General features: G+C 38.3%; 1 long non-coding RNA gene across 1 annotated transcript; it reads left to right on the top strand.

Annotated features, from left to right (window-relative positions):
- The first annotated feature begins 1,099 nt into the window (after window positions 1-1,099).
- Window positions 1,100-21,291, top strand: LOC113633540 (uncharacterized). Its single transcript, XR_003438234.1, has 3 exons — window positions 1,100-1,110; window positions 4,377-4,384; window positions 21,173-21,291. It is a non-coding gene; the product is annotated as an uncharacterized LOC113633540 (long non-coding RNA).
- Window positions 21,292-24,541: the final 3,250 nt, after the last annotated feature.

Here is a 24,541-nt window from a genome sequence, read left to right as displayed (position 1 = left end):
CTATGTTCCCAACCCTTGAAACTGAGTGGGCTTTTGTAACCAGTAGTTTGGTGGAATGATGCTGTGTGACTTCTAAGGCTAGATCATAAAAGGCAAAGCAGCTTCCCTCTGCCTGCCTCTTGGGACATGTGCCTTGGGAACCCTGAGCTGCTATATATAAAGTCCTACCACACCAAAGCTGCTGTGCTGGAGATGTGCTCTAACCACACAGAGTTAGAGGGGATGGTTGAGGAGCCCCAAGTGTTCCAAAATCCAGTTGTTGGAGTCTCCCCAGCCTAGGCACCAGGGATTTGAGTGAAGAAGCTTTTGAGGTAACTCCAATCCCAACCAATCAGACTTAAACCTCATAAGAGACCTTGAGCAGAACTGAGTCTGCTGAATTGCTCTGAAATTCTTGACACAGACACTATGAGAGATAAAAATGGTTATTACTGTTCTAAGCTGTTAAGTTCTGGTGATTTGTTACATGACCGTAGCACATGGGAAAGGGAGCCTAAAACATTTACCAAAATTGACCATAACCTGGGCATAAATTAAACCAAATAATATTTGGGATTTTTTTTTTTTTAGCCATTTGGGGGTAACTGCAATTTAATCTTAAAATAAGAACCTAGCAAATACCTTAACAATTGCATATAACTAGGTTGAGTTTATTCCAGCAGTGCAAGGTTGGTTTAACATTAAAACATTAATCAGTGTAATTAACTATGTTTACAGAATAAAGGCAAAGTATTGTTAACTTAATAGAGAAAAAAGGGCATTTGGTAAAATTCTACATATATTCATGACTGAAAAAAAAGGTCTAGTGCCAATTGATAGAATCTTCCCTAATATGTTAAGTGATTTTCCAAATATCTATTGCAAATATTGTATTAAAGAGTAAAATATCAAAAACTTTCCCCCTGAAATTGGGAACAAGAGAAGGATATACACTATCACCATTTCTATTTAATATTGTCCTAGACAGTACAAAAGGCAAGAAACAAAATAAAAGGTATAAGGCTTTGTAACAGGAGGAAAAAACTGTCAATTATATATAACTGACATACTTGTATATGTAGAAAATTCATAATCTACCAATAAATTATTAGAATGAAAACAATTTAAAAAGTTAAAACATTGCAAATTATAGAGAAGTGAGAGTCTAGAGAGGTTGATGGATACAAGTTTAATCTACTATAATCAATTGAATTTCTATATACCATCAACAATCAGAAAATGACAGTTTAAAAATAGCATAAAAAAACTCAAAACACGTGAAGTAGGGAAAATAGGTAACCTTACAGTTAAGAAGACTGGCAGATACTACTTCAACCAAGTGGGCAAAATTAACATTACCAGCAAAGGGAAAAATAGCCATTATGTACCTCTTGATATGGTGCACAAAGAGAGAGACAAAGTTACTTTCATTGTTTTTTCTTCCCCAAATGCATAACCTGCATCCAACCATGAGGGAATATCAGACAAAACCAAATCAGGGATGTTGTACAAAAAATAACTGGCCTGTATTCTTAAACATTTCCAAACAAAGAAAGACTCAGGAAATGTTCCAGATTAAGGAAGACTAAAGAGACATAACAAATAAATGTAATATGTGATTCTGGATTGGACGTTGGACCAGAAAAACCAAAAACCAAAAACCAAAAACACCACATCACTTATTTTCTCTTTTGCTACAGGGGACGTTATTGAAGGCATTAATGAAATTTAAATAATGCATGCAGATTAGAGAATAGTATTATATCAATGTTCATTTCCTGATTTTGATATGTGTATTGTGGTTATGTAAGAGAATATCATTGCTTTTACAAAATACAGATTGAAATATTTAGAGGTAAAATGAAATCATGGCTACAATTTACTCTCAAATATATAAATGGAGGAAAACAACACATTCATGGACTAGAATATAATTCTCCTTAAATTGATCTAAATATTCATGCAGCCTCAATAAAAATCTTAGCAAGCTTTCTGTTTGCTTGTTTTGGTGGGTTTTGACAAGCCAAATTTGAAATTTATATGGAAATGCAAAGAGCCAAAAATAGTTAAGACAATTTTTAAAAAGAAGAATAAAGTAGAAGGACTTGCTACTGAGTAAAACTTATTACAAGTCTACAGTTATTAAGACAGCTTAATATTGTGCAAGGACAGATACTAAGGTCTGTAGACCAACTGGAAAGAATAGTGTGACCAGCAATAGACACACAGAGAAACATTTGATTTATGGCAAAAGTGACACTTCAGAGCAGTGGGGAAAGATGATCTTTTCAATAAATAGTACTGGTACAATTGGATATCCAAACGGAAAAAAAAAAGAAACCTGACCTCTACATCATATCATATAGAAAATTAAACTCCAGGAAACTGCAGATTTGAATGTATGAAGCTTCTAAAAGCAATAGAGGAAAGAATCTTCATAATCATGATGAAAAGAATTTCTTAAACAGGACACAAAGTTGCATTAACCATGAAGGAAAAGATTGATAAATTGGACCAAACCAACATTAATAACATCTGTTCATCAAAAGACACCATTAAGAAAGTGAAAAGGCAAGCCGTAAGATATATATCCAGAATATATAAAGAACTCTTTCAAATCAATAAGACAAACACAGACAAGCTATTTAAAAAATGGGCAAAAGATTGGAACAGATTTCACAAAATGACTACTAATATATGAAAAAGTATTCAAAATCAATGAAATTAAAATGAAAACAACAATACAGTGTGCTGTACACTCCTGCCAGAATGACTAAGATTACAAAGACTGACACATAGCAATTATTGGTTAGGATGTGGAGCTAGTGGGAATCCTTATACGTTGATGGTAGAGCGGTAAATTGGAATGACCATGTTGTAAAACTGCCAGTATATCCAGCTGAATATACACATACCCTAAGATCCAGCAATTTCACTTCTAAATATATGCCCTGCAGAAATGTGTACATACATATACCAAAAGACATGTACAGAAATATTATTCATATTAGCCTCAAATTGGATACAGTCAAAAGTAGAATGGATAAATAAACTGTGGCATACTCATACAATTTAACACTGCTGGCAATAAGAATGAATGAACTGCAACATATTCAACTACATGGATGAATTTCCCAAACATACTGTTGAGCAAGATACAAAAGAACACATGTGGTACAGTTCCATTTACATGCAGTTCAAAACCAATCCTTAAATTTTTTTATTGAATTATAACTTAAGTAGAGAAAATGTACAGGATAATTTTTACATATGTAAACAGTTATGATAACCATCACCCAGATCGAGATACAGAACATTTTCAAGTTCCAGCGGTGTGTCCCCCTCCCAGATGAGAGCTCCCAACATTAACCACTATTCTGACTATTTAGTTTTTTCATAGATTACCATTTCTTGACCAGATTGTTGGTTACATAGATGTGGTCACTTTTTATTATTTATCGATTTGTACATTTAGGATTTGTGCACTTTTCTGTATGTACCTTATACTTCAATAATAATTTTTTTTGAAATTAATGATTCTGTGACTTATGGCCCCTCAAATCCTGCACAGGGACTGTAGAATCTTATTCAGGCGTGTTCTAAGCACTTGTTTCTTCTATTTCTGCTACTGTAGGCATATTTCATGAATTTATGACTATTATCATTTTATGAGTGTATTCAAACTAAAAACTCACATTAAAATAGGAAGGAGGAATAACATTTTAAAAATTACTGTACTATAAAAATCATTGTTTCTCTGTGAGGAGAGATGATGAATATGTGCACTATTTTTTCTCCCTCAGCTTTCCTGGTCTTCTCAAGAACAACCTGAAAGACACTCTGATGAGGTGAAGGAGGGGGCTTGACAATATGCAAACAAAAGCTTCTTGTTGGGACCCAGTGTCTACCTGAACACTCTATAGCTCCGTCAGTCCCATTGAGATTAAGGTATGGCTCCAAATCTGGCCTTCAGCATTAAAGTCTGACACTAATACCCCACGGTAGAATCTCTCATGATGTCTACCAGTATTCTTTGTATTGAGTTCATTAGTTTCATGGCTGGGACTATATATAATTCTGTCTGCTGCTTTCTGAGAAAACTTATAGGAGGAGTGGATACGAATAATTATGGAAACATGGAGTTCTTTGTAGAAATTGACTTTTTGCTGTTTTTATCTCTTTCCCCACCTTCCTCGTGTTGCACAATCTTCCTATTAATATAATGTCCAACTGTTATGGCTAGTGTTAAAGGATATTATTTTTATATGAATTAGTTCTAATTTAATCTCCATGGCATAAAATTACCTCAAATTGAATTGATGGTTTAAGAAATAATCACTTTTAGGAAACAGTTTGGGACATTGTGTTTTGAATACTATTAGGTGAACATCAAGTAGAATTTTATGTTTGAAAAATTACAAGCAGTTAATTGCACTCAAATTATGACTCTCTCCTGAGGAAAGTACTTTGCAGACTAGAGTTATTAGTCTCACTTTGTAAATGAAAAAGCAAGCATTGAAGAAATTAAGCGTTCTGTGTTAATTTAGAGCCAGGAATGAGACTCAGGATTTCTGGTACCAAATCATCTGACCACAGGCAACTTTTAGAATTTAGCTGAAAGTACAAGAATTTGTCAAAATAACCTTGATAAATTAAAATGCAATATTAAAAGGGAATCTCTACCTTATATTCTTATTACTGTACCTTATATTCTTGGTCTCACCTGGTAACCCTTATCACCTAAGCTAGAAACTTGGGAGTCATTCTTGACTCCTGCCTCTCTCGTGTACAATTAGACTTTAAGCTCTGCCAGTTACTCTTTTTCTCTTTGAAATAATTTCAGGCTTTCAAGAATACTGCAAAGAATAGTTTTTCTTTGAACCACTTGAGCATAAATTGCTGACATGGTGCTGTAACACCCCACAAAAATCCCTGGAGATGCATCCAAGTTGTGGGTCAATAGTTTATTATCCTTCTTATCTCTTATCAGCTGGTAATCCCTATTCACCTAAGATAGAAACTTGAGAGTCATTCTTTTTTTCTTTTTTAATGAATGAATTAATTTATTTTTTGCTGCGTTGGGTCTTCGTTGCTGCGCGTGGGATTTCTCTAGTTGCAGCAATCAGGGGTTACTCCTAGTTGTGGTACATGGGCTTCTCATTTTGGTGGCTTCTCTTGTTGCGGAGTGCTGGCTCTAGGTGCATGGGCTCAGTAGTTGTGGCACGCAGGCTCATAGTTGTGGCACACAGGCTTTAGAGTGCAGGCTCAGTAGTTGTGGTGCACGGGCTTAGCTGCTCCTCGGCATGCGGGACTTTCCCAGACCAGGGCTCCATCCAGGAGCCCACCCAGACTTGTCTCATTAGAACAAAAGACATTCCTATCACCCAGAAAATTATCAATACAAATGTCTTAGGAGCTCTGGGTCAGGAATAGGAATGAAAGACTGACTGTTAGAGCAAACGATTTTCCTAGCACCCTTATTTACAAGGATTTTAGGAGCTCTGTGTCAGGAACCAGGAACCAGGGGCAGAGACCAATATATATTTCTTATTATTTCACAAGGACTACTTACCAAGGTGTCGACTCTGTGTAGGTACCAAGCGTGTTTAATAGCAAGCTTTGTTTCCACTCCTAGACCTGCAGGGGCCATGGGAGGGAGTAGGGGAGTCGCAGGAACCCAGAGACAGAGCTGTATGGACATGGTAGTGTTCAGCTGTATGGACATGGTCACCTGAGAGGAGCAGAGACACCCCAACCTTGCTCTCCTGCCCCTCCATCTCTGCTGGTGTCCCCCACCCCTACCCCCAACCTTTGCCTGAACTCAACTGGAAGCCAGAGGGCAACACAACCTGGTGATGCAGTCCTGGGCACAGAGCATGGTGGGGAACGTGGAGAGAGGACCAGTAGGGCAAACAGAAGACATCTGCACAGCAGATAACACAAAGTACCCTTGAAAATCCTTTAAATCCACCCTCAGCCCCTCCGCCACTTAGTGTTAAGGTTTTACATGAGAAACTTTAAATAAGTGACTTATCTAAAGTGATGGCAAATGCTAAAATCTTTCCTTTATTCCCTTGCCTCTGAGAGGACTGCTCTGTCTCAGCCGTTCAACCATGGCTGTTTGGCCTAAGTGGTGGGGAATTCTATAATGTAGATTAGCAAAACGTCAGACATCACAAACTCAAATGCCTTAGGGGGCCAGGCAGGTGAAGAAAATCAGACCAAATAAGACATCAATGGATGCAGTTGCAGGCAGCCAGTGAGTGATCTCGGGCTTCGTTTCTTAATGCTATCTCCTTTCATCAGCCTTCAGTTAATGGTGATGAGCAACTACAGTGTTGACTACTCACGTCTGGATACAGAATGAGATTCATAGAAAGCAGTTTCCCTGGTGCCCTTCCAAAAGACCGACTCCCCAATAATGGTGGGCAGAAGGCTAGGAGCACTTCTCCTCAGGAGGCCTACCAGAGGCAAGCACTGTTCTAAATGCTTTACCTGAATTACCTCCTTTAACCCCTTCCACATCCCTACCAGATAAGAATTATTATGATCACGACTTTACAGGTGAGGAAACTGAGGCACAGAAATTTTAAGGAAGCACCAGGTGACCTGCTACATCTCTTCAGCTGTGCATTCTAGGCAGGACTGCCTAGCTGGTAAGAACCAAGGGGATTATATATTAATTTTTGAATCTTATTTGAATCTAACTTGGTTTAAAAAGTGATTTGAGGGGCTTCCCTGGTGGCGCAGTGGTTGAGAATCTGCCTGCTAAGGCAGGGGACACGGGTTCGAGCCCTGGTCTGGGAGGATCCCACATGCCGCGGAACAACTAGGCCCGTGAGCCACAACTACTGAGCCTGTGCGTCTGGAGCCTGTGCTCCGCAACAAGAGAGGCCGTGATAGTGAGAAGCTTGCGTACCGCGATGAAGAGTGGCCCCCGCTTGCCGCAACTAGAGAAAGCTCTCGCACAGAAACGAAGACCCAACACAGCCAAAAATAAATAAATTAATTAATAAACTCCTACCCCCAACATCTTCTTAAAAAAAAATGATTTGAGGTGTCTAGAATATTTCACCTTTCAAATACATTACGAATCATATCATTAAGGAAATAGTAAACCTAGAAAATAATAAAGTTTACTTTGAGAGGGGCCAGATATTTGTGTGGCCACAATCCTGGCTGCAATAACCTCCTGGGGTGGGAAGTCATAGTAGCCTCTCTTCACTTGTTTGGACACCTGCCTGGGCCTCTTGGGACCTGTGGGTTTCCAGGTGTTACACGTACACTTTGCATTCCAGACATGTTCCTTTGGAACAGACAAACGGCGGGGAGAGGTGGGCTTTCCTTGGCCACTTTAACCCACCACCTGCAGCTCCTCTGTATTGGACAACTTATGAGTGTTTGATCTCAACAATAAGTGTTTAATCACTTCCAAGATACATCAACATAAGACAAACCTTTATTTGCAAACATCTAGCACTACGCTGAATATGAGAGGTGGGAAGGGACCTTGTTCCTGATCTTAGGGGGAAAGCACTCATTCCTTTACCATGAACAATAATGTTAGCTCTGGGTTTTTTGCAGATGCTCTTACAAAGTTGAGGCATTTCCCCTCTATTCCTATTTTTATCATAAATGGGTACTGAATTTTGTCAAATGGATTTTTTCTGCATCAGTTAATCTGATCATGTAATTTTTTATTCTTTAGCTTGTTGACAGGTGGTTTACATTGATTGTTTTTAAAATGTTGAACTAGTCTTGAATACCTGGAATAAATTCCACTTGGTCATGGTATTTAATTCTTTTTTATATATTGTTGGGTTGGATTTGTTAATATTTTGTTGAGGATTTTTGCATCTAAGGTCATGAGAGACATTGGTCTGTAGTTTCTTTTTTGCACTATCTTTGCCTGGTTTTGGTATCAGGGTAATATTAGGTCCATAAAATGAATTAGGAAATGTCCTCTTCTATTTTCTGGAAGAGATTCTGTAGAGTTGGTGTTAACTCTTCTGTAATTGTTTGGGAGAATTCTCCAGTGAAGCCATCTAGGCCTGGAGATTTCTTTTTTGGGAGTTATAGAATTTTGAATTCAATCTCCCTAATAGTTATAGGGCTATTCAAATGAACTAGTTGATATTGGCTAAGTTATGGTAGTTTGTGTTCCTCAAGGAATTAGTTCTTCATCTAAGTTGTCATATTTAGGTGTTCAGAGTTTTTTGTTTTGTTTGTTTTTAGTATTCCCTCATTATCCTTTTGATGTCTTCAGGGTCTGTAGTGATATCACTTGTTTCATTCTGTTATGTTTTTTTAATTAACAGCTTTATTGAGGAGTAATTGATATACAAAAACTGCACAACTTTAATGTATGTAATTTGGTAAGTTTGGACCTACGCATACACCCATGAAACCATCATCACGATCAAGGTAATAAACATAGCCATCACCTCCAAAAGTTTCCTTGTGCTCCCTGTCTTTTTTTGTGGTAAGAACACAATATGAGATCTACACTTTCAACACGTTTTTAAAGTGCACAATACAGTATTGTTAACTGTAGGCACTGTGTTATACAGCAGATCTCTAGAACTTAGGACTCGTCTTGCATAACTGAAACTTTATGCCCATTGAACAACAACTCCCCCCCATTCCCCGCCCTCTGCACCACTCCACCCTAGCCTCTGGCAACCACTATTCTACTATCTGCTTCTTTGAGTTTGACTATTTTAGATACCTCACAGAAGCAGAATCATGCAGTATTTGTACTTCTGTGACTAGCTCATTTCACTTAAAGCAATGTCCTCCAAGTTCATCCATGTTGTCACATATGTCAAGATTTCCTTCCTTTTTTAAGGTTGAATTATATTCCTTTGTATGGATGTACCATATTTTCTCTACTCATTCATCTGTCAGTGGACATTTAGGTTATTTCCATATCTTGGCTATTGTGAATAATGCTGCAATGAACATGGGGGTGCAAACAGCTCTTCAAGATCCTGATTTCCAAAAAATATATTTATCCAAAAGAATTAAAATGAGAAAGAATTGAAATATTTTGTCGTTTCACTGACTCTTTGCTCTGTTCTCTCCATTCTGCTATTTGTTTTATTGGTTAATATCTTTAAAATATATTTTTCTTGGGCTTCCCTGGTGGCGCAGTGGTTAGGAATCTGCCTGCCCGTGCAGGGCACACGGGTTTGAGCCCTGGTCCGGGAAGATCCCACAGGCCGTGGGGCAACTAGGCCTGTGCGCCACAACTGCTGAGCCTGTGCTCTAGATCCCGTGAGCCACAGCTACTGAGCCCGCGTGCCTAGAGCCTGTGCTCCACAACAAGAGAGGCCACCGCAATGAGAAGCCCACGTACCGCAACAAAGAGTGGACCCCGCTCTCTGCAACTGGAGAAAGCCGCGTACAGCAACGAAGAACCAAAGTAGCCAAAAATAAATAAATAAATTTGAAAAAATATATTTTTTTCTTAAACTGTATTTTTTCCCTTTTATTAAAATTGAAATTTAGTTGATGAACAATTTATGTTAGTTTCAGGTGTACTACATAGTGATTTGTCCTTTGCATACATTATGAAATGATGACCACGGTAAGTCTCATAACCATCTGTCTCCATACAAAGTTATTACAATATTATTGACCACATTCCCAATGCTGTATATTACATCCTTGTAGTTTATTTATTCTATAACTGGAGGTTTGTACCTCTTAATCCCCATCACCTATTTCCTCACCCACCCCAACCTCCTCCCTGCTGGCAACCACCTATTTGTTCTCTGTACCTGAGTCTGTTTTCATTTGTTTTGTTTGTGTTTTTGTTATTTAGATTTCACATATAAGTGATATCATACAGTATTTGTCTTTCTTTGACTTATTTCACTTAGCATAATAACCTCTAGATCCATCCATATTGTTCCAAATGGCAAGAGGCAAGATTTCACTTTTTTATGGCCGAGTAATATTCCATTGTGTGTGTGTGTGTGTGTGTGTGTGTGTGTGTGTGTGTGTATACATACATCTTCTTAATCCATTCATCTTTTGATGGACACTAGGTTGCTTCCATATCTTGGCTATTGTAAATAACACTGCAATGAACACTGGGGTGCATATATCTTTTCTAATCAGTGATTTTGTTTAGGTAAATACCCAGAAGTGAAATTGCTGGATCATATGGTAGTTCTATTTTTTAATTGTGATAGGAATCGCCACACTGTTTTCCACAGTGGCTGCACCAATTTACAATCCCACCAACAGAGCATGAGTGTTCCCTTTTTGGAAGTTTGTATCTTTTCAAAGAATCAACTTTTGGGTTTATTGATCCTTCCTATCATTTCTTTCTTCCTTCTATTTCTTTAATTTTTTCTCTTAACCTTATCAGCATCTTCTTTCTAAGTTTTTTGGGCCCATTCTGTTGCTACTTTCAACTTAAGTATTTAGATGATTAATTTTTAGTCTTTCTTCTTTTCTAACATAAGCATTTAAGACTACAAATTTTCCTTAAGTATCACTTTTGCTGCATCTCACAAGTTTTGTCATGTTGTATTTTTGTCATCATTCAGTTCTAAGCATGTTTTTAAAAAAATTCTGTTATGACTTCTCCTTTGACCCATCGATTGTTTAAAAAAATGTTCTGAAATTTCCAAATGTAAGGGGACTTTTTTTTTTTGGTAATTGAGTCTTATTTAATTGCATTGTGGGCAGAGTTTGTTCTGTATGATTGATACCTATTCTTTCTATTTGTTGAGACTGCTTCATACTATCAGCAATTCTCAAGTATAGTCTGCAGATCCCTGGGGATTCCCAAGACCGTTTTGGGAGAACTACGAAGTCAAAACTATTTTCATAACAATACTGGGACATTATTTGTTTTTTTTCACTGTGCTGCTATTTGCACATGGTGAGTACAACTGCTGGTGCCCTAGCATGAACCCAGGCGGTGGCATCAAACTGTACTAGCAGTCATTTTATTCTTCACCACCATAAAGCTGGTTTCACTTAAGAATACCCTTGACGAAGCATTAAAAAATTATACTTTTAGTAAGTCTTGAACCTTGAGAACACATCTTTTTTTTATTATTCTGTTTGACAAAATGGAAAGTACACATAAAGCATTTTTGCTGTATTCCAAAATACGATGGTTTTCCCATGGAAAAGCACTTGTGCGAATACGTTGAAAGCAGAATCAGCTTTTTTTTTTTTTTTATAAAACTGGAGAGAACAACTGACAAACTTTGGTTCTTCAGACTTGGGTATATGGCAGGTATTTTCTTGAAAATGGTCGTAGGAAGTCTGCCACTTTGAGGAAAAATGATTATTGTCGGTGATAACATTTGAGCTTCAAGGGAAAATTCAAATTTAGGAATTTGAATTTACAGTGGTATCCACCACTGTAAAGTTGACAGCTTCCTCATACATAAGGACTTTTCTAATGAGATTGGTGGTGATATCAAGTGTGATTTTTAACAATACACATTGTATAATGAAATGTGTCAACCTTTGGAAGATACCTATACCTCAGTGAACCTTTTTTTTTTTTCTAAATGATCAATGAATGATGTCCACAATTATGCATGAATGAAAGATTGACTCAAAGTGCAAAATAGACTGATGGATTTTCATGTAGCAGGGTGTGTAAAGTTCACTGATAGGGTTTCAGATTCCACAGTCAAGTAACCTTTAAGAAATTATCATTTGTTGAATTCGGGTGTAGTATCAGAGAAGAACATTCACAACGATTTGAAAAGGCTGTTAAAATACTCCTCCCTTTTCTAGCTACATGTCCATGTGTCAATGCCTTCCAGCCAAACACCGCCAAGAACAGAGCAGTAATTGAACAAGGTGGGTTTATTCTTCATTGCAGGGAAGGAGAATATACACCAGCAGGGATTGTCTACAGTCTTGGTAAGATAGTTTTAGAAAAAACATAGGATTTGGGTTTGGTTAGGTGATATGGGGGGAGGGTTTAGGAAAGCAGAGCTTTGTTCTGTATTGTATACTGTCAGGATGTGGTGGTAATTCTATGATTAGGGTCCTTAATAAATCTTATCTGTAGGAAGGTATAATGGATTGAATGGTGACCCCTCAAAAGATATGTTCACATCCTTACCCCATAACATGTGAACGTTAGTTATCTGGAAAAAAAAAAAAAAGTCTTTGCAGACAATTGTGATTAAGTTGAAGATCTACAGATGAGATCATCCTGGATTTACCCGGGCGGGTGCTAACTCCATGAGTTAGTGTACTCCATGTAAGTACGCTTACAGAGAAAGGCAGAGGAACATTTGAGGCAGACACAAAGAAAAGGTCATGGGAGAGCAGAAGCAGACACTGGAAGTGATGTGACCACAGGCCAAGGAACTCCTGGAGCCCTCCAGAAGCTGGAAGAGATGAGGAAGGATTCTCCCCTAGAGCCTTTAGATGAAGTGTGGCCCTGCCGACACCTTGCCTTCTCACTCTGACTCCAGAACTGGGAGAGAATAAAGTTCTGTTGTTTCAAGTCACCAGGTTTGTGGTATTTCTTTCAGTAGCCACAGGAAACTAACACAGAAGGGTTGACTGGAGCAATGCTGTAGTTGGTAAAGAAGAAGTGGTTACCCAGCCAGAATAGGGAGATGTTTGGCTACTTGCGTGGCTTAGACAAGTTCATGGTCTTGTTTACGTTTTGGTTCATCATGGTCACAGAGTGGCTCTGTCTGAGGGGATGTTCTGTGACCTTGACCACCAAGGCCAGCTGTGACTGCCAGGCCAGCTCCCAGCAACACCAACTCCTGCTGGATCTCAGGGGCTGCTTTTCTCATTCCCATGGGTGAGGCTGGACTTCATAGACTTCAACCAAAACAACCTATCACAACAGATGCTCCTGGGAAAATCCAGCTATTTTCTTTTCTTTTTTTTTTTTTTTTTTGCGGTACGCGGGCCTCTCACTGCTGTGGCCTCTCCCATTGTGGAGCACAGGCTCTGGACGCGCAGGCTCAGCGGCCATGGCTCACGGGCCCAGTCGCTCCGTGGCATGTGGGATCCTCCCGGACCGGGGCACGAACCCGTGTCCCCTGCATCGGCAGGCGGACTCTCAACCACTGCGCCACCAGGGAAGCCCCAGCTGTTTTCTATTAAGCCAGGCATTAAAGAAATTTGCCAAAATGAAACAATGCCATTTTTCTCACTAATGAACAAAGCAATTTTTCATAAAAATGTTATTTATGTTAACATACAATATTATTATTGTTAATTTAAATAAATATTTGTATTTATTAAGTTAATAAACACATAAATCATCTTTCAGTTTTAATTTCTAATGTAGTAAATATAACTTCCATGAACTAAAGTTTTTTGGAGTCTTCAGTAATTTTTAATAGTATAAAGAGGTCCTGAGACCAAAAATGTTGAGAATCACTGGCCTAGTACATTGGCGATTTTGGTAAATATACCATATATACTGTCTAACTGTTGGGATCAGGGTTTCATGCATGCCCACTAAATCCAACTTGCTAAGTGTTCTCAGCACGTATTTCTTTACTAAGTTTTGGAATGCCTAACTTATCAATAATTTGGGGAGGTAAATTGAAATTTCCCACTTTGATGATTAATTTGTCAATTTCTCCCTGTAGTTTTATCAATTTTTACTTTACATACTTTAAAGACATCTGATTAAGGCAGACTGTCTGGCTTACTAGCTGTGTGATCTAGGGCAATTTACTTATTTCTTCTGGGCTTTATTTCTCACTTTTGTAATATGCAGATAATAATGGTACTGCCTCATACAGTTGTTGTCAATAAATATTTGCTAATGATATCTTCACTAGCAGTGATTAGTGTAGGAACAGAAAAGGAGAACAGATGGATTTATTCCGTTGTGATTTTGGCTGGGGGAAAAGTTGGGGAAGAAATATAAGTGGATAAGTATAGTAAGGTGGAAAATAATAGTGAGCGTGTAGGCTGGATAGGAAGTGACAAGCCTGAGCTATAGGGAGAAAATGCAGTGGACATCTTAATGAGAATGAAGGATGCATATGGTGAGATGGGGTACTGAGTGAGCTGGGGAGACAATTACTAGTGTAAATTTGAGGTCCAGGGGAAGGTCCCAGGTGTGGGTGGTATAAAGAGGCTACTATGATGGACTGGTTATTTACATGGTTGCTGAAGCCACGCAAAATACGTGGTGCTGGATGGAAATGAGACCCCAAAGTCTTCCATAAGCCTTGACCAGTAGATGAACAGGTGACAGTGGAACAACAGCATGTCACAAATCTCAAAGCAGAAGTGATGCTTTGTGAGTGGCACTGACAGCTGAGTGAATGCCAGCCCTGCCTGTGGTCCTGGGGACTTCAGAAAACCAGACCTTCGCTAGAGGCAGGTGCAGGGTAACCAGTCCTCTGGGAGAGCCAGCTTTCATGGCAAGGGGATGGAGGTACTTCCTGGGATAAGGGGGAGTTGACAATGTTGGGGAGTGCGTTTCCTGTGGGACAGGGTATAGTATAAAGCTTGGTGGAGAAAGCAGTGGGCCAGGGGTCAAAGGAGAGAAAACACAAGAACTTTCCATCTTGAGCCATGACCGAGGATGAGAAATGTGTGAGGCATGGTGGGATTGGCCAGGTACAGGTTCCAAAGATTATCTTAGACAATGAGTCCAAGGATAGGGCCCAAGATAGTGTCAGTTTCTTAATGATCTAGACAAGGAGGTGGGCAAGGAGGGGTAGTTACGGACAGATCAGTAAGAAAGAGGACTTTCTTTTTTTAAATTTTTTTAAAAATAAATTTATTTATTTATTTTTGGCTGTGTTGGGTTTCTGCTGCTGCTGCGTGGGCTTTTCTCTAGTTGTGGCGAGCGGGGGCTACTCTTCTTCGCGGTGCTCAGGCTTCTCATTGTGGTGGCTTCTCTTGTTGCGGAACATGGGCTCTAGGTGCACGGGCTTCAGTAGTTGTGGCACGTGGGCTCAGTAGTTGTGGCTCACGGGCTCTAGACTGCAGGCTCAGTAGTTGTGACGCATGGGCTTAGTTGCTCCATGGCATGTGGGATCTTCCCAGACCAGGGCTCGAACCCGTGTCTCCTGCATTGGCAGGCAGATTCTTAACCACTGTGCCACCAGGGAAGCCTGTCTTTTAAAAAATTTTTTTATTGGAGTATAGTTGCTTTACCATATTGTGTTAGTTTATACTGTACAGCAAAGTGAATCAGCTATATGTATACATATATCCCCACTTTTTTGGATTTCCTTCTCATTTAGGTCATCACAGAGCATCGAGTAGAGTTCCCTGTACGTTCTCATTAGTTATCTATTTTATACATAATACCAATAGTGTATATATGTCAATCCCAATCTCCCAGTTCATCCCACCCCCTGCTTTCCCCCTTGGTATCCATACGTTTGTTCTCTACGTCTGTGTCTCTATTTCTGCTTTGTAAATAAGATCATCTATACCAATTTTTTCAGATTCCACATATATGCATTAATGTACGATATTTGTTTTTCTCAGAAAGAGGACTTTCTAAATGAGTTGGTGCTTAGCTGTAGTGTAGTCTGTCCCACGGGGTAGTGAATTCCTCATTATAACTTTTTTGGTTTGTTTCTCTTTCAGGGAAGCTGAAAGGAGGGTTGGGCTGCAGGACTTCCAAAATTCTATGGGAAAAAAAAAAAAACCCTTAGGGCTTCCCTGGTGGCGCAGTGGTTGAGAGTCCGCCTGCCGATGCAGGGGACGCGGGTTCGTGCCCCGGTCCGGGAAGATCCCACATGCCGCGGAGCGGCTGGGCCCATGAGCCGGAGCCTGTGCTCCGCAAGGGGAGAGGCCACAGCAGTGAGAGGACCGCGTACCGCAAAAAAAAAAACACCTTAGAACTTGAGTGTAGTATTTGGCTATGTCTCCCTCTAGTGGCCATCCTTCAGAATTAACAAAAATGAACTCTAAAATCTCAAACTGAAAGTTTAGCACTCGTGGCTTTCAGAATACCCTAAATTCCATTTTATGTCAATTCTGCATGAAATCCAGATAGTCATCTGTGCACTTATTGTTTGAATAATTATCGTTATTTTTCTAAATCAAGAAGATGTCATAGGCTAGTAGATTTCTGTGCCAGGCACATAAGATCTAGGGATGGAGCATAAGACAAACTAGATCCCCTGCCTTCATGGGGCTTACATTCTAGTGTGGGTAAACAGACCATCAGTAACAAGTAAATAAAAAAGTTGCAGCCTCTGATTAGTGCTGTGCAGGAAGTCAACAGAGTGCTATGAATGGGACTAAGGAGGATGACTTACTTTGGATAGAGTGGTTAGGGAAGACCTCATCATTAAGATGAGAAGAGGGAGAAGCATGTTCTGGGCAGGTAAAAAAAAATAAGCACAAAAGCCCAGAGATGGAAAAGAGTTTGGCATTTCTAGCTGCTAACAGAAGATTGGCACAACTAGAACAAAACTGACAGGTGGCATAAGGCATGGGTTGTGGTTGGAGATGATGGTAGGGACCACATCATGCCAGCCCTTGTCGGCCTGGCATGGGAAACCTCAAAAGCCATGGAAAGTTTGCTAACGACAACTTTCATCCTATCTTAACAGGCTGCACCTATTTAAAAATTAATTTTTTTGAAATTATCTAGATCTATACTTAGCTTCTAAACCAATGCAAGAACTATATATTTTTTTGGCCACGCCACACAGCTTATGGGATTTTAGTTCCCTGACCAGGGATTGAACCCGGGGCCCCAGCAGTGAGAGTGCTGAGTCCTAACCACTGGACTGCTGGGGAATTCCCTGGAAGAACTATTTTAAAATGTGAATTTGCTTTCATGTTGACTGATTTGTGCATGAGAGCAAATCTATGGCTCATGAGACCATAGATTTCCTTGGCACTAAACCTTCTTTCTGTGTGGGCATTTGGTAGTGAATTGAAACAGAATGTTGAATTGGAAACAGCAGGTTCTGTGTTGAAAAATATTTCCACTTACATTGGCCACTGTACTATTGAAGGAAGTGAACAGCACGTTCAAGGCACTTACCTCCTCCTGAGCAGGAATTGGAGACAGCTTTCTCTTTTCATGAAGATGACTTCTGTATTTGAATTACCTCATTCAAAAAGAAGACTTACTGGAATTAGCCAAGCCCCAAACTGATTGTTCTTCTTCTGCAATGTGAAAAACTTAATGTCATTTATACTTTGTCAAGGAATTTCAGGAGAGAGTTAAAAATCTAAAGCTCAGTGTAGAATAGCCAGCCTTATTTGATCTAACTATTTCTTGCTTTAGAGGTGCTGTGAGAAATGAGAATGGTAAATGCTAGATCAAGGCAACACTGTTAAGTGTATAAAAAGGAAAACATTCAGGGTGACGCCATGGTCGGCTGATGGTAAGCACATAGCTAGCGGACACCCTGCGCTGTGCTATGTGTAGACAGCTGCGTGGTTGTGCTGAGAAGCTTGCCTCACCTACCTGTGTATCAGCACCCTGAGCTAGAGAGGTGACAGTCTCACAAGAGGATGAGGGGCGAGCTCACTGCATCAGATAATGCAAGAGACGTGAATATGTTAGTTTTCCCATCAAAAGTACAACGTTAGATTGGTTCAAAACAGGCAGCTGCAAGAATGGTACTTAGCCAGAAGGAGGAAGGGAAGACGGAGAGAAGAGACATATGACTGTATCATCAAAGGTGATGTGACACAAACAAAAGAATATCAGGGTTATCTATCTCCACCACCACCCAAAATACCACCCAGAATTTAGGGAGTGGGAGCAATGGGGATATTCAGATTCCAACCAGGATTAAATTTTTTCTTGTTGTTGTAAATTAAATCACATTCTAAATACTATTACTCTAAGCATAGTTTGGAAGATTTGAATCATGTATATGACACCTTTGAAAGTGAATATTGCCACATGCTTTTAATGCCCAAGTTTGTACCTTTATATATAATCAAGATGGTGCTAAGCGATGACATTTAACTGTTTTGTTTATATTTATAGGATTATTTTATTGTTTTCCATAAAGCACATGATTAACTTAAATTTGCATTTTGTTACTTACTCCAACTAAAACCATGCAGTCTGTTGCTCAGTCAGCTCTTGGCCACATTTATTCCTGGGATACAAGATGGCTCAACTGACCTACTGGAAGTAAAGCTTCTGTATGTCAGAGACAGTACACTTACTCAATAAGACCAAGACCCGGTCAGCAACACAGAAGTTGTGTACATCATATTGTCTACACCCCAAACTTAAGTAATAAGTGCATGGTTACAGCACCAAAAGCCACGAGATTTAGTCAACATGCTGAGTTAGCATCAGCTATGCTTATGTGATAGGTCAAGTTGAAAATAAATGCTGCTTAAGGAGCAGACAGAGTTTTGGGGGGAGAAAATCAGGTCCCAAAGCTGTTTTTTTCTGCCTAGAATGTTCTACACCTGCCACTTCATGTGGTTTCTAGTTTCTCAACTTAAATGTCACTTTTTCAAAAGGATAAATAAGGACTAATATCCATAAAAGAATCAAAAGAAGCAGAAATAAAAACAGTTCTTGAAAGCTGGGACAACTCTAGATCAGAAAATATTAGAGAACTAGTAAATTGAAAAAGTGTGCTGAGGAATTCACCCAGCATCCAATATAAAGAAAAATATGAACAATCAGTTAAAGATGTGAAGGAAATATTTTGGAGGTTTCAGGCATATCTAATAGGAGTTCTAAAAGAAAAGAATGGAGGGAATTATGGAGAAGCAATATTTGATGAGATAATAATAATTTAAAATTTTCTAGAATTGAAGGAAGATGTATATTCTCAAACAAAAGTGCATTCCAAATACCTAGCAGTATATATAGAAATAAATTCACACAGAAGGCACATTGTGGTGACACTGCATCACAGATAAAGAGAAAATTTTTAAAGCAGCCAGAGAAAAAAGACTTATTATCCACAAAGGAACGGTAATTAAATGGACAGTTGTTTTCTAATCAATAATGATAGATGTCAGAAGACAAAGGAGCAAAATTATGAAAGTGTTGAGGAAGAATAACCATCAACGTAGAATTTTATACCCAGTTAAACTATTCCTCAAAAAAAAAGGAGAATAAAATTTGCCATAGATTCTCATTGAAGAGACTATTAAGGATATTTTCCATCCAGAAGAAAACCAAACCCAGAGGAAAAGCATGGCATTCAAAAACAACCAACCAACCAAAAAGCAGTGAGAACAGGAACAGATAAAATATATCTGGAAGTGTGTTTATGTGACCAAAAAATCCCCCACAAAACAAGTTTGTGCATGTTTTTACAAAAAAGATAAAAACTCTCCTTAATAATAAGACTATCTGTGTGTGTGTGTGTGTGTGTGTGTGTGTGTGTGTGTGTGCGCATGCGCTTAATGGGTAGTTACGTATCTGAGGGCCTTTAAAACAGTTTATCCATCACCCAGCTTTAGCAGCAACCAATACTTTGCCAATTTTGTTTCATATATTGCTAAAGTCCTTAACAGCATACAAATATGGAATAATTTTAGTGTATTAAAAATTTATAGTTAAGTATATATGCTAAATATTTAAAACAGCCTAAACAAATAGATAGATATATAATCTATAGATTCTAAAATTGTAGTGAGTCTCTGAAAATTTATCAATCCACTGAACACAAGAAAGGAGGGGGCAAAAACTGATAAAGAGGATTGCAAGCAATGAATAAAAAATAAGATGGTAAAAATAAGTCTATCACTGAAAACAACAAATATAAATAAATTCACATATAGAAAGACAAGAAGCTATCAGATTTGATTATGCTTCTTACAAGGTACACCTATACAAGAATGATATGGAAAGGTTTAAATGAAAGGAAAGTAATAAACTTAAGAAAAGCATAACCAAAAAGGAAAGGGTAAACAAAGTAAATTTATTACAATTAAGAACTTGTTCTCATCTTGTCAGCACAAAGAGAACAAAAAGAGAAGCCATGGTAAAGGGGATTAAGAGGTGCAGATTTCCAGTTATAAAATAATTACGCCACAGGGATGTAATATACAGAATAAGGAATGTGGTCAATATTATTGTAATAACTTTGTATGGGGACAGATTGTTACTAGACTTAATCATGGTCATCATTTCGTAATATATGCAAATGTCAAGTCACTATGTAGCACACCTGAAACTACCATAATATTAAAGGTCAACTATATTTCAATTTTTAAAAAAAGAGTGAGAAGCCACAAACTGGGAGAAACTACTTGCCACATGTATCCAGACTATATAAAGAGAACCTAAGAATTAATAGGAAAGAGACAACCCAATGTAAAGAGGGGCAAAAGCCATGTACAGGTGTTTTAGAGAAGAGGAACCAAAAAAGAATGAAGAGACATATGAAAGGGTGTTCAACTTCATTAGTTACCAGGGAAATGCAAAATAAAAAGCACAGAGATTCTTCTTCACACTTACCATATTGGGAAAAATTTAAAAGTCTGATTATTTCAAGTGGAGCAACAAGGACACGTATATTCTGATGATAGAATAAACATTGGTACAACCTCTATGGTAAACAATTTGGCATAACTGAGAAAAGATTTCTCATATGAAAAATGGGATTAATTATGTTATCCACCTCATAGAGTTGTTTTGAGAATCAAATGACCTAGCATCTTTTGAGGAAGGTATTATTCTCATTTTTTCCTATAAGGAAACTGAGACATCCAAATGTTTAATTAATCTGCCTGTGGACTGGGAGAAGCTATCTGCAATGCATATAAATGACAAAGCATAAATATTCAGAATGTGGAAATATATCTTATTGATAAGAAAAAGCATATTCACATAAGAAACTTAAATAGCCAATAAACACATGAAAAGATACTCAACCTTTTTAATAGTCAGGGAAAGACAAAACGAACAAAAAAATACAGTGCCAATGAAAAATCAAAATGATGTTGAAGTACTATATCAAACCAACTGCTGTGGGATTATAAACTGATTCAACTGCTTTAGAAGCAGTTTGTCAATATCTGGTGAAGCTGAAAATGTGCACAGCTTGGGACTCAGTAATTCCTCTCTTAGTATTGGGTTGGCCAAAAGTTTCATTCGGTTTTTTCCATAAGATGGCTCTAGTAGCACTTAGCTGTCTTTAACTTCATTTGAAACAATTTTGTTAGATTGTATGTGACAGCTGTCATATCAGCGTGCATTTAAAAAAAGACATCAAAATTGGTGAATTTTTGTATAGCCATTTAAATATTGAAGACGGAAGAAAAAAGCAACGCTTTTGGCATATTATGCTTTATTATTTCAAGAAAGGTAAAAACGCAACTAAAACACACAAAAAAAGATTTGTGCAGTGCATGGAGAAGGTGCTGTGACTGATTGAATGTGTCAAAAGTGGTTTGCCAAATTTTGTGCTGGAGATTTCTCGCTGGGTGATGCTCCATGGTCAGGTAGACCAGTTGAAGTTGACTGTGATCAAATTGAGACATTAATTGAGAACAATCAACATTATACCACGTGGGAGACAGCAGACATACTCAAAATATCCAAATCAAGCACTGAAAATCATTTGCCCCAGCTTGGTTATGTTAATCGCTTTGATATTTGGGTTCCACATAAGTGAAGAAAACCTTCTTGACAGTATTTCCACATGCGATTCTCTACTTAAACGTAATGAAAATGTTCCGTTTTTAAAACAAATTGTGACGGGCAATGAAAAGTGGATACTGTACAATAATGTGGAACGGAAGAGATCGTGGGGCATGTGAAATGAACCACCACCAACCACACCAAAGGCCGGTCTTCATCCAAAGAAGGTGATGTTGTGTATATGGCGGGATTGGAAGGGAGTCCTCTATTGTGAGCTCCTTCCAGAAAACCAAACAATTAATTCCAACAAGTACTACTCCCAATTAGACCAACTGAAAGCACCATTCTACGAAAAGCATCCAGAATTAATCAACAGAAAACACATAATCATCCATCAGGATAACGCAAGACCACATGTTTCTTTGATGGCCAGGCAAAAACTGTTAGAGCTTGGCTGGGAAGTTCTGATTCATCCATGGTATTCACCAGACATGGCACCTTCGTTCAGATTTCCATTTATTTCAATCTTTACAAAATTCTCTTAATGGAAAAAGTTTCAATTCCCTGGCAGACTGTAAAAGGCACCTGGAACAGTTCTTTGCTCAGAAAGATAAAAAGTTTTGGGAAGATGGAATTATGAAGCTGCCTGAAAAATGGCAGAAGGTAGTGGAACATAACAGTGAATATGTTCAATAAAATTCTTGGTGAAAATGAAAAATGTGTCTTTTATTTTTACTTAGAAACCGAAGGCACATTTTGATCAACCCAATATATGCCCCAGAGCAATGGTCTTCAAACTGGGGTATGCATATCCTTGTGGTTATATGAAGATTTTGCCAGGGTACTGGGGTACTGATAGTTAAGAGAACCTTCAACTCCCATGTATACTACCCCACCCCCACCCCACGCACACACTGCCTGGAAACTCTCTGGCAACTTTCCCACCCTCTCTTTCATAATTGCCCTTCTTCCACTATTCAAAAGGATAAAAAGGCATACTCCTTCTTTACATTTCAATGGCCAGGATCAGTGTCATCCACCTAAACTGCTTTGGTTGCTCAAAGATGCTTTTCTTTTCTATTAAATACAGAGTTGCCTAATAATGTATATGGAATTATTTTGAATTTTATACAAAATTTAAAAATTATTTTCCAAAAGCCAAGCACTAGAGTACAATACATGTACATATTTACTGAAAGAAAATCATGTCATTTACACTATTTCTTGCTTTCAAAACTCATATTTTAACTACATCTTTTAATGCAATAACTGCATTATTATAAACTAAGCATGAGAAACAGCATATAGATTTACTCATGTTTTAAATAATTTATTATAAAATAGACTAATTTTATTAGATATACAAAATTTTGATCTTGATGACTTTCATTAATTTATTGTGAAGATATGTTCAATAATTAATTTTTTATAAGAAGTAATTTATTTTCTGATATTCCTTGAAATATGTATTAATACATTTATTTTATTACCTTTAAAAATTTTTTATTGGAGAATAGTTGATTTACAATGTTGTGTTGGTTTCAGGTATACAGCAAAGTGGATCAGATATACATACACATACATGCACTCTTTTTTTTTTAGATTATTTTCCCATATAGGCCATTACAGAGTATTGAGCAGAGTTCCCTGTGTTATACAGCAGGTTCTTATCAGTTATCTATTTTATATATACTAGTGTGTATATGTCAATCCCAATCTCCCAATTTATCCCTCCCCTCCAGCACATTTACTTTAAATAAAACACTTAAATTCCTTTTAGCTCCTTCTCCTGACTCTTGTGCTGCTGTTGTCATGTATTTGAATTCTCTATATTTTTAATTTTTAAAACTTTAAAAAAAATTTTTTAAATAAATTTATTTATTTAATTTATTTATTTTTGGCTGCGTTGGGTCTTTGTTGCGGTGCACGGGCTTCTCATGGCAGTGGCTTCTCTGGTTGCGGAGCACGGGCTCTAGGGCACGTGGGCTTCAGTAGTTGTGGCTCGTGGGCTCTAGAGTGCAGGCTCAATAGTAGTGGCACATGGGCTTAGTTGCGTCACAGCATGTGGGATCTTCCCTGACCGGGGTTTGAACCCGTGTCCCCTGCATTGGCAGGCGGATTCTTATTTTTTTTTTCACATCTTTATTGGAGTATAATTGCTTTACAATGGTGTGTTAGTTTCTGCTTTATAACATAGTGAATCAGCTATACATTTACATATGTCCCCATATCTCTTCCCTCTCGTGTCTCCCTCCCACCCTCCCTATCCCACCCCTCTAGGTGGTCACATAGCACCAAGCTGATCTCCCTGTGCTATGTGGCTGCTTCCCACTAGCTATCTATTTTACGTTTGGTAGTGTATATAAGTCCATGCCACTCTCTCACTTCGTTCCAGCCTACCCTTCCCCCTTCCAATGTCCTCAAGTCCATTCTCTACATCTGCGCCTTTATTCCTGTCCTGGCAGGCAGATTCTTAACCACTGTGCCACCAGGGAAGCCCTCTCTCTATATTTTGAACCACATAAGATATTGCTTGATGCAGATAATATTCATATGTACTTACTCTTTCTAGTGCAGTTCATTCTTTCCTGCATCTTTGTACACCCATCAGGAATTATTTTCCTTTTTTAAAGGCAGGTGTGCTGGTGACAAATCTCTCCCTTCCTGGTTTTCTGGAAAATGGCTTTATTTTGCTTTCACTTTTCAAGAATATTTTCCTGGATATGGATTTCTAGGTTGGCAGGTAATTGTTTTTCAGCACTTATAGAGATATCTTTCTATTGTCATCTGGTTTCTAACATTTCTGTTGAGAAGTCAACTGTCCGTATCGCAGCTTTGAAGGTAATGTTTCTTTTCTCTCTGGCGGCTTTGAGTTAGAAATGATTCTTTTTCACAATATTATCTGATGTGTCTAAGTGTATGCTTTAATATTTGCTGAGTTATATTTATTCTATTCGGACTTTATAATAGTTCTTAAACCTGTAAATTGATGCTTCCATTAGTTTTGAAAAATTCAGGGAGGTGGGCACCCAGGTATTC

This window comes from Aethalodelphis obliquidens, unplaced genomic scaffold (assembly GCF_003676395.1).
Source record: "Aethalodelphis obliquidens isolate GAN/ISIS:26980383/991018 unplaced genomic scaffold, ASM367639v1 scaffold40, whole genome shotgun sequence".
NCBI classification, from domain to species: domain Eukaryota; kingdom Metazoa; phylum Chordata; class Mammalia; order Artiodactyla; family Delphinidae; genus Aethalodelphis; species Aethalodelphis obliquidens.
This window is presented reverse-complemented; position numbering and strand designations above follow the sequence as displayed.